This window comes from Macrobrachium nipponense, chromosome 28 (assembly GCF_015104395.2).
Source record: "Macrobrachium nipponense isolate FS-2020 chromosome 28, ASM1510439v2, whole genome shotgun sequence".
Lineage (NCBI taxonomy): Eukaryota > Metazoa > Arthropoda > Malacostraca > Decapoda > Palaemonidae > Macrobrachium > Macrobrachium nipponense.
Genome location: NC_087217.1, coordinates 13,588,060 through 13,600,282, shown reverse-complemented (window position 1 = coordinate 13,600,282; position 12,223 = coordinate 13,588,060).

Here is a 12,223-nt window from a genome sequence, read left to right as displayed (position 1 = left end):
TACAAGGTCAGATAATAGGAAAGATCCAAAGCACGTTGGTAGAGGGGGCGGAAATCGTCAAAGCGGGTATTCGCACAGAAGAACCTGCTATATATGTCATTACGAGAAGTGACTCTCGAGATATTGTGCATTTTTTTACCAACATTGTCACCAAGAGCAGTCCATGTTATTACCAGAAAAAAAAAATAGTCATCCAAGTTCACACATGCATGACTACAATATATTTCCAGACAAAGCTGACTCTTACTTCTGAGTTCAGCGGAAGATCCTGAAAATGACGAAAACGTGATCATTGGGGATTCCTACTTAAGGTCTTCATCCACCGGACATCCGCATTAATCATCATCCAAGAGCGTGAATTAGTCCTCGCTTCTCCCTCACCCACCCACACGAACCCGTGACCACCAGTCATGCCTTGAAGGGCGTCATGGCGTCATGGAGCTATCATGCAGGAACACTCCTATATGCCTTTCATTCCAGAGGTCCTTTATTCCCACCACTGCTGGACTGTGGAACATTCAGTCTCCCTGAGGATGTGATGCAATTGGAAATTCAACAGTGCAAGCGAAGATGCAATGCATTACTACTCTAATATTTTTCTCTTGAGTTTCATACATTTTTATCTACTTATTAATTCATTGATTTATTTGTTCTGTTTCAATAAGTTAATCTCTATTTTTCTGTAGTTCCCTTTATCTCCTCTTACCTTCCTCTTGAACACCATATTCTTTTTAAGCTTGAATTTCAAGTCAATGGCACCTGTACGTTTGTTCAATATGAATAAGGTTCTTCTGAATAATAATAATAATAATAAAATGACTATCCTACCGTCAGACTCACTGTAATTACAACTACCTCACCGGAAATTGCACATCTACATTCTGCAAACAGTCCGTGCACCGTATTTTTAATATTTTTCTTAGGGCATGGGTAGATAAGGGCATTAATTAGCCAGTCAAGTTTGCCTCTGCTTGAATGAAACCTCTAACCAATCCAGCCCACAATTTCAAAAATATACTGTGCTCCTCCCATTACCGTCTACGTAATATAAGTGATATATTTATAATCATATATATATACATACATGCATACATATGTACATATACATATATATACATATATATATATATATATATATATATATATATATATATATTTATGAATATTTATATAATATATATATATATATATATATATATATATATATATATATATATATATATATATGTATGTATGTGTGTGTAGTTAGATAGACAGAGAGATAGATAGCCAATGGTACGCGGGCGCTCGCACTAATCCGCCATTCAATAACGCCTACGGATAGCGCACCCACATTCCGGCAGAGATTAAAATCCTGACGCATAACAGACCCTAAGAGGCACTTCCCAAAATACCCTTTGACCCTTAAAATACCACAGATACCTTTCCAATAACGTCACAGCTGATCTGACGCTCCCACGGTGAAGTACTGGACACTACCTGTATCTATCTTATATATTTATGCTTGCATTCTCTATCACTGGTGGTTTCTTTTTGGTTAAGTCCTTTTCATTTTCTCTTTTTCCGCATAAGGGCATCACTGCGGCTGCCTGCTTTGCAAGTTAGTCTCTTTAAGATTGTCCCATGTGGATGTTTGCAATTTTTTTTAATTATAATAATAATAATAATAATAATACAAAAAGAGGCATGATTCTCAATAGCCCTCCACTGAAGCCTGTTGAAGGAACACCACCTAGCTTGCAGTAATAAATGGTACGAGCATCAACCTAACGGTGTAATAGAAAACGATCAAGCAAAGATCCTCTGGGACCATGGTATCAGAACAAATAAGGGCGATGTTTACCAATAGGTCAGAACTTGACGCTGATTGATAAAATCAAGAGGTAGGTATCACTCAATGATGTCGCAACACCATGGGACACCAGAGTAGATGAGAAAGAAAGAAGAAAAATTGATAAGTATCAAGACCTGAAAATAGAGCTAAGATGGATATGGGATATGCCAGTGGAAACTGTACCCATAATCACAGCGATACTAGGCACGATACCAAGATCCCTAAAAAGGATCCTGGAAAAACTAGTTGCCGAAGTAGCTCCAGGACTCCTGCAGAAGAGTGTGCTACTAGAAACAGCGCATATAGTGAAAAAAGGAGGCAGGATGCAACCCGGAACCCCACACTATAAAAATCACTCATTCGAATAGGATGACTGTATATAATAATAATAATAATAATAATAATAATAATAATAATAATAATAATAATATAATAATAATAATAATAATATTCAGTGGTAAAAGCCCTCCACTGGAGCCTGTGCAAGAAACATCAGCTACCTTGCAGTAATAAGTGTACGAGCACCAACCTGAAGGAGTGATAGAAAACGACCAGGCAAAGATCCTCTGGGACTATGGTATCAGAACGGATAGGGTGATACGTGCAAACAGACCAGACGTGACGTTGATTGACAAAGTCAAGAAGAAAGTATCACTCATTGATGTCGCAATACCATGGGACACCAGAGTTGAAGAGAAAGAGAGGGAAAAAATGGATAAGTATCAAGATTTGAAAATAGAAATAAGAAGGATATGGGATATGCCAGTGGAAATCGTACCCATAATCATAGGAGCACTAGGCACGATCCCAAGATCCCTGAAAAGGAATCTAGAAAAACTAGAGGCTGAAGTAGCTCCAGGACTCATGCAGAAGAGTGTGATCCTAGAAACGGCACACATAGTAAGAAAAGTGATGGACTCCTAAGGAGGCAGGATGCAACCCGGAACCCCACAATATAATACCACCCAGTCGAATTGGAGGACTGTGATAGAGCAAAAAAAAAAAATAATAAATAAAATAAAATAAAATAATAATAATAATAATAATAATAATAATAATAATAATAATCACAATAATGTCTCGGAAGAAGACCCTCTCTTAGTAATAATCCATAAATTTCATTATAGCACAAGTGACTCAAAAGGTGAGGAAATTATAAATATATATTAGAAATACATATACAAAGCGAGAGCTTTCGAGAACCCACTCGACTCTCCTTCCCAACTGAGGAGAATCAAACAGGTTCTCAATAGTTCTCGTTTGTGTTTATATTTCTAATACAGATTTACATTTACACAACTGTGGATTTCTTCACCAATAATAATAATAATAATAATAATAATAATAATAATAATAATAATAATAATAATAATAATAATAATAATGATAATAATAATAATATATATATATAAGTGGCGCCGTGGAGGAGTGGGTTAGGTCGTCAATAGACTTAAGTCAAGTTAAGCAACATTGGCTCTGGTCAGTCGTTGGATGGGTGACCGCTCTCCTCGGCGTTGATTCCTTGGGAAAGGATCTTTACCATAATTTCCTCAGTCTACTCAGCTGTAAATGAGTACCTATCCCTGATGGGGTAGGGTCCAGCTATGGGTTAAATAGCAAAACTCAGCATGATGGAAGGAAATGAAGGATTAAACGACAACGACGTAAATGGAACCTCTGCAACAGAGGAGCTTCGTCCGGCAACCAGGTATTCAACCCAATTGAAGGGGAAGACGGTCAGGTACTTGGAGGTCGTCATCCAGCAACTGATCACCACAACGACAATAATCAACAGCCTGAGATTGGAGCTACAGAGGCAAAAAGGAAGAAATGGACAAGAGAAGAAAATAAGGAAATATGGAGATGCTACATCAGAAGCAACCCGACGGAGAGAGGATATAGAAGAAGATTGGTCAACATCTGGAATGAGAGGAATAACACCCCCAAACAGAGCAGAGGCTGGCAGACCAAGTAAGGAACATAAAGAAAAAGAACTGGCTCTCCCCAACAGAAAGAGAAGAACTGGAAAGGGAAATGTCACACGACAACGAATTACACGAAGACGAACTGAGAGACGATGCCACAGAAGACGACAGGGAGGATGAGGTATCAAACAACGACACACGAAGAGACACCGACGAAGTAACAGAGAGGACGGAATGGGTAGAAAAGATTAGACAATGGATGGAGCCAGATACAGAGAGAACAAAGATCCCCTCCATGAAAGCCTACACACCAAGAAATTAAGGGAGAAACAAGTGAGGTCAATGAAATAATGGGCATAATACACACCACCAGTATCACAGAAACAAATAACTTGACATATGCAGGAGCAAGATTAGTAGCAGAACTGATGGGAATTCGAACACCAACACCACCAGCACAACCAACCCAACAGAAACCAAAACAGCAACCTCCTTGGAAAAGGCGCCTGGAAAAGCAAATCATGGTGATGAGATCTGACTTGAGTAAACTGAAAGAGATGGCAGAAAAAAAGGCTAAGAAGCAAGAAAACAAGGAAGAACTCAACGAGAAATACAAAGTACAAGAGAGGGGACTAAAACAACACAATAGAAGATGTAAAACAGAGGCTTAAGGCCCAAAGCACATAAGATCCAACGGTACATGAACAGGAATAAGGGATACCAACAGAACAAACTATTCGGAACCAACCAGAAAGACTATACAGCCAACTAAGAGGGGAAGACAACCACCCAGAAATTCCTGAAGCCGAACCAAGTAAGAGACTCTGGGAAAACATATGGAGCAATCCGGTATCACACAACAAACATGCAACATGGCTCCAGGAAGTCAAGGAAGAAGAAACAGGGAGAATAAAACAAAGATTCACAGAGATCACGACAGACACAGTCAGACACCAACTAAAGAAAATGCCAAACTGGAAAGCCCCAGGTCCCGATGAAGTCCATGGATACTGGCTCAAAAACTTCAAGGCCCTACACCCACGAATAGCAGAACAACTCCAGCATTGTATCTCAAATCACCAAGCACCCAAATGGATGACCACAGGAAGAACATCCTTAGTACAAAAAGACAGAGTAAGGGAAATATAGCCAGTAACTACAGGCCTATCACCTGCCTACCAATAATGTGGAAGTTACTAACAGGTATCATCAGTGAAGGCTATACAACTACCTAGAGGAGCAAACACCATCCCCCACCAACAGAAAGGCTGCAGAAGGAAGTGTAGGGGCACAAAAGACCAGCTCCTCATAGACAAAATGGTAATGAAGAACAGTAGGAGAAGGAAAACCAACCTAAGCATGGCATGGATAGACTATAAGAAAGCCTTCGACATGATACCACACACATGGCTAATAGAATGCCTGAAAATATATGGGGCAGAGGAAAATACAATCAGCTTCCTCAAAAATACAATGCGCAACTGGAATACAATACTTACAAGCTCTGGAATAAGACTAGCAGAGGTTAATATCAGGAGAGGGATCTTCCAGGGCGACTCACTGTCTCCACTACTCTTCGTAGTAGCCATGATTCCCTTGACAAAAGTACTACAGAAGATGGATGCCGGGTACCAACTCAAGAAAAGAGGCAACAGAATCAACCATCTGATGTTCATGGACGACATCAAGCTGTATGGTAAGAGCATCAAGGAAATAGATACCCTAATCCAGACTGTAAGGATTGTATCTGGGGACATCAGGATGGAGTTTGGAATAGAAAAATGCGCCTTAGTCAACATACAAAAGGACAAAGTAACGAGAACTGAAGGGATAAAGCTACCAGATGGGAGCAACATCAAACACATAGATGAGACAGGATACAAAATACCTGGGAATAATGGAAGGAGGAGATATAAAACACCAAGAGATGAAGGGACACGATCAGGAAAGAATATATGCAGAGACTCAAGGCGATACTCAAGTCAAAACTCAACGCCGGAAATATGATAAAAGCCATAAACACATGGGCAGTGCCAGTAATCAGATACAGCGCAGGAATAGTGGAATGGACGAAGGCAGAACTCCGCAGCATAGATCAGAAAACCAGGAAACATATGACAATACACAAAGCACTACACCCAAGAGCAAATACGGACAGACTATACATAACACGAAAGGAAGGAGGGAGAGGACTACTCAATATAGAGGACTGCGTCAACATCGAAAACAGAGCACTGGGGCAATATCTGAAAACCAGTGAAGGCGAGTGGCTAAAGAGTGCATGGGAAGAAGGACTAATAAAAGCAGACGAAGACCCAGAAATATACAGAGACAGGAGAAAGACAGAAAGAACAGAGGACTGGCACAACAAACCAATGCACGGACAATACATGAGACAGACTAAAGAACTAGCCAGCGATGACAATTGGCAATGGCTACAGAGGGGAGAGCTAAAGAAGGAAACTGAAGGAATGATAACAGCGGCACAAGATCAGGCCCTAAGAACCAGATATGTTCAAAGTACGATAGACGGAAATAACATCTTCCCTCCCATATGTAGGAAGTGCAATACGAAAAGTGAAACCATAAACCACATAGCAAGTGAATGCCCGGCACTTGCACAGAACCAGTACAAAAAGAGGCATGATTCAGTAGCAAAAGGCCCTCCACTGGAGCCTGTGCAAGAAACATCAGCTACCTTGCAGTAATAAGTGGTACGAGCACCAACCTGAAGGAGTGATAGAAAACGATCAGGCAAAGATCCTCTGGGGACTATGGTATCAGAACGGATAGGGTGATACGTGCAAACAGACCAGACGTAACGTTGATTGACAAGGTCAAGAAGAAAAGTATCACTCATTGATGTCGCAATACCATGGGACACCAGAGTTGAAGAGAAAGAGAGGGAAAAATTGGATAAGTATCAAGATCTGAAAATAGAAATAAGAAGGATATGGGATATGCCAGTGGAAATCGTACCCATAATCATAGGAGCACTAGGCACGATCCCAAGATCCCTGAAAAGGAATCTAGAAAAACTAGAGGCTGAAGTAGCTCCAGGACTCATGCAGAAGAGTGTGATCCTAGAAACGGCACACATAGTAAGAAGAGTGATGGACTCCTAAGGAGGCAGGATGCAACCCGGAACCCCACACTATAAATACCACCCAGTCGAATTGGAGGACTGTGATAGAGCAAAAAAAAAAATAATAAAAAAAAAAAAAAAAAAAAAAAAAAAAAACAAAAAAAAAAAAAAAAAAAAAAAAAAAAAAAATAATAATAATAATAATAATAATAATAATAATAATAATAATAATATTCACTTCCTTTCATCAGGAAACCATTTCATTCTTTCTCCTGGAGAGAGAGAGAGAGAGAGAGAGAGAGAGAGAGAGAGGAGAGAGATAAGAACTTAATACCGTCTTTTTAAAAACCAGCCTCAGAATTGTTAGATTTCCTGCCTCATGCTACAAACACTTTTGTTTTAAGAGATACATTTTTCCGGCATCCATGACCTTTGGTATTATCACGCCAATAAATTCTATAAAAAAAGAGAAAAAAAAAAACAGACCGCATCTCCTCTCAAACCTCTGTACAAACTTTCTGTTTCCTCTTCCTACACACTGTTTTTACAACCATGGCACAGTTTATCCTTGTTGCCTTGTTTATGCAATTATACAGTACTCTATTTCATTTTCAGTCTTCTTATCTCCCCTCTTAGAGATTGGCTTATCCTTGTTCTCTATCTCGCTTTCCTACCCTCTTAATTCATTTTTCCCATTCCGTAAAATTTATCTTTATGTCTCCCGCAACACTTTCCCATACCAAACGATTCACACAAAAAAAAGACCTAAAAAAAATCACCTCGCACTTTCTCACTCCATCTTACTTTTTTTTCCTCTCTCTCTCTTCCCACATTCTACTCCATAGCAATTCTCACTAAAGTCTTGTTTTACTTCATATATCATATTTTTTTTTTTACTCTTGGATTATAACAACAAATTACTGAAAACCTATCTAAATAACACTCACCCCCTCTAACCTTTTGCAAAATCTTCTTAGCCCTCCTAGAAAAAATAATTAGGTAGATGGGGTAAAGGAATTTGACTCCCCCCCCAAAAAAAAAAAAAATCTTCCCTCCTTCCATCCACTTTTACACTTCCTACTCCAATCACTTTTTTTTTTTCCCCACAGCCCTTCGATTTCCAAAATTATCTTCGTTCCCTTCACCCACATTCTTCCTCTCATTTTTTTCCCGTACATTCTCTTTCTTCCCATCCCCTTCATTCTCCATCTTTCGTCTCCACCTTCGTTCTCCTCCCTCTGCATTGATCCCTTTTGCCATGAGCTTCCTTCCTCGGACACCCACACTCACATCATTCTTCACATTCCTCCTTCCCCTACCGCCTATTCTCATCCCCATTCATTCTCTCAAACTCTCACTGCCACTCCTCCAACAATTCTCAGAAGTTTCCCGCACTCTCACACGCATGCTTTAACAATTCTCCTCCCAAGTCCCCCGCCCCACCCTAATAGCAACACCAACCCTTTCAAAACAATTCTCCTCCCTCTGCTGCCTATACTCTCATCACCAAATATTTATAAGGTTCTTCATGTGTCGATTCTCACCACTCTGCCTCTTCTCCGCCATCTCTCAGGATCCTTCCGTAGCTGAGCTAAACCAGAACCCACTAAACCACCGTAAAACTCGAAGTATACCTGGAATTTCTGTACTGCTGTGGTGACCAACCTGGTGGGGACCAAAATTAGAATAAAGAACAATAAACCGTCATAAAGGTAAATGAGAGAGAGAGAGAGAGAGAGAGAGAGATTCCAAAATCATTTGAGAAGTATTTCAATATTTCAATGCAGTACAAAGGACAACAGGCATACTTGTAAATGAGAGAGAGAGAGAGAGAGAGAGAGAGAGAGAGAGAGAGAGAGAGAGAGAGAGAGAGATTCCAAAATCATCTGAGAGCGTTTTTCATATATAATACAACACGCACACTTGCAAATGGATAACAGACAGACAGCCGTAGCTGGCATCCAAGAGAACAGATTTAGTTAAATAAGAGGTAGGAACATATGGGGCAATAATAACCATAGTAACAGTGACAGCATTTTAATAATAACAATAGCAACCAAACTAAGTAGATTGCTCTCTTTGCAGAATTTGCATTGCACCTAAATATAGCACATGCAATAGCCACTGAATTCTGTTTACAACAAAATGAAAATACAATGTATGTAACAAAGATACCAAAAGAATTCGTAAATAAGAAAACTTAGAGCTAGGTAACACAACTATTGTAGCTTTCTAATAGAGAAAATACGAGTCACAATGATCAAATAAATGGCTTAACTGAGGAGTTAAACGAAAAGGTCTTGAAGGCACCGCCTTCCATTACTACCCGGGCAGACGTGTTTCTCATTCAGCTCAAAATTATCATCCCCGTTTGTCCCAAGTTATGAATGGCGATCTGAGCAGCCTCTCCAAACAGGGACAGAGAAATTTCAATCATTCTCCTCAGAACTCTCTTCCTACTTCTGTGTTCCTAACTTTTAAATATTTCTTGTTTTACCGGGCAATTTGTCCATCGCCTATTCTTCCGCTCTCCCCCTTTTCTGGTTTTTCTCGGGCCTGGGCTATAAAAGGGCATTACATTGCCATTTACATTGGCTTAACTCTTAAAAAATATAAATAAATAAATAAATACATAAAAAATTTTATGAAATTATTTGTATCTTTTCAATTAAATTTGCCGATGATATCTTTTAAAAATTAACTTGTAATTTGTAAACAATGCAATGCAGCTGTCATGATGTTAAATAGAATTCCTTGTAAATCACATCTGCTGAGAGAGAGGAGAGAGAGAAGAGAGAGAGAGAGAGAGAGAGAGAGAGAGAGAGAGAGAATAAAAATTTAGTAATCTAATACTGTCCATGAGGAACTTTATGATGAGGATAAGATCTATGACTCCGTGCCCACTTCTGAGTACTTAAATTCGATTATACAAAAAACTGGACCATCTAGGAATTTATCAGATCATTGTTGGTATTCTTTTAACAACTAGTTCTGGAAACGTTCAAGACAAAGTTATGTGGCTTCCAAAAATATAGATTTCCAAAAACGATCGTTTTTCCAAAACACTAGCCGTCCAAACCGAGCAGAGATTCACACATCTTTGGATTTGCTTTCCAGAAAAGTTTGGCTCCTTTAAAACAACAAGTCCTGGTGCCTGAACAAACGCAAAATTGCCTGTACATCTCCCAAAATGCCATCATCTTCCCCAAAACTATTCGTCTAAATTAGATGAAACAAAAACTTAGCTGTCCTTGGATGTGCTATGCGGAAAATTTGGGTCCGTTCAACAACCAGTTCTAAAACGTAACGAATAATATATGTTTCCCTCCCCAGTCAACGAGATCTGCCATCTTCTCAACATGCAGCAATTTACACGTTGGTATCTAACTGATGTCAGGAATTCCACGGCGCGTAAGAACTCCGTACTTTTGGTAGAAGGGGGCGTTTTTTCTCTTAACTTCAGAGGGGAGACCCACGCTCATTACAGTAATTGCTCGGTACTAAATGTATTACAAACGGCAAGTTGAAAATACGTACGTCGGGCGGGAGAAAAAATAGAGAGAGAGAGAGAGAGAGAGAGAGAGAGAGAGAGAGACTGGTTCTCCTTATAGCTAACGAAATCATCTGAATTATGACAATCCCCAGGCCGGCTACCAATTACAATCAGCAGCATTATTTGAAAGGACAGTAATGCTATTGTACCCGTAAAAAAACTAAAAACTATATATAATTAGAGAGAGAGAGAGAGAGAGAGAGAGAGAGAGATAGAGGAGAGAGAAGAGGGGGGGGGGGGGGCAGTTGATTGAACGGGAAAGAGAAAAGGGAGTAAGAATGAAAGAGAAGATTAAGGTGAAAACGAACAGGGAAGGGAAAAGGGTCGGAAAACGTAGGCAATGGGAGAACACAGCCCTGAAAAGGGATATAAACAGGTAATTGCCGATGGAAAGGAGGCGTTGCAAGGAGTTACAAGGATAAGGATGTCTCAAAGACTTGCTAGCCCATTCGAGGAGACATTGTGTGCTCGCTTATCTGTAGGAGCAGGTTTTACTGTTCATTCAGTGTCCTAATGATTTTGACTAGCTTCTTTTTAAACCCTTCCATACTGTTGCTGTTTGCAACTTCTGGTGGCAGTTTATTTCACGTGTCGCATATCTTGTATGTGAAGAAATTGGTAAGAGAGAAAGGGAGATGAAACGGAAAGAGTCAAAAGGATCCATTCCATCACCTCGAGGGGGGGGGGGGGGGGGGGGGGGGGGTGGGGGGGGGGGCCGCACAAGAAGGAGGGACACATCTCCCAATCAGACGTTTGACAATTTCTCCGTCGTGTCTTCTTCTTAATGTGGGGGAATAATTATAACTTGTGAGAACCTCCTCTATTCATCTCCTGCGGTGCTTCTCCGTCTCGACCGATATCATCATCATCATCATCATCATAATCATCATCGGTCGTCAATCAAACATCATCATCTGGAGGTTCTCTCCAATCAGCCTTCGACAGATGGCAGGTTAGCCTCGAGATGCATTCTTCGTTTTGCTGCAACAGACACTCTGCCTCGGAATTGCTTCTGGTCGAGGGTTTTATTATTATTATTATTAGTTAATTATTATTATTATTATTATTTATTATTAATATTATTATCATTATTATGATTTTATGATTATTATTATTATATGATGATATCAATAATAAAAGTATTATGCTTTCGTTGACTAGGATATTATTGTTATGATCATGATATATTATTAATAAAAGATCATTATTATATTATCATTGTTATCATTATGATATCAATAATAAAAGTATTATGATTTTATTGACTATGATATTATTGTTATGATCATATATATCATTAATAAAAGATCATTATAATATTAATGGAATATGATATTATCGTTGTGACTACATTATCAATAATAAAAGTATTGTGATTTTATTGACTAGGATATTATTGTTATGATTATGATATATCATTAATAAAGGATCATTATCATATATTATGGAATACGATATTATTGTTGTGATTATCATACTATCAATAATAAAAGTATTATGGCAGTTTTACTATAATATTATTGGTATGATGATATCATTGTTATATTACCATTAACAAGGCGAATAACAACAGCAAAATATAAAACAAATATTCAGAATTATTAACATAATTATCTAAACAACGCTATATTGAAGTTTACTGTTTTCGTCTGCATTATATTTTAATTTCACGTTTCCCTGATTTTCTCACCCAAGTGATCATAGTGAAGTGATATAACATTAATGGTTTGGAATGAGTAAATCTCGAGAAATATCCGTATTTGATTTTTGACGGCTTTTGGCAACAAGGTGACCCCAATTGCCAAAAGCCGTCAAAAATCAAATAC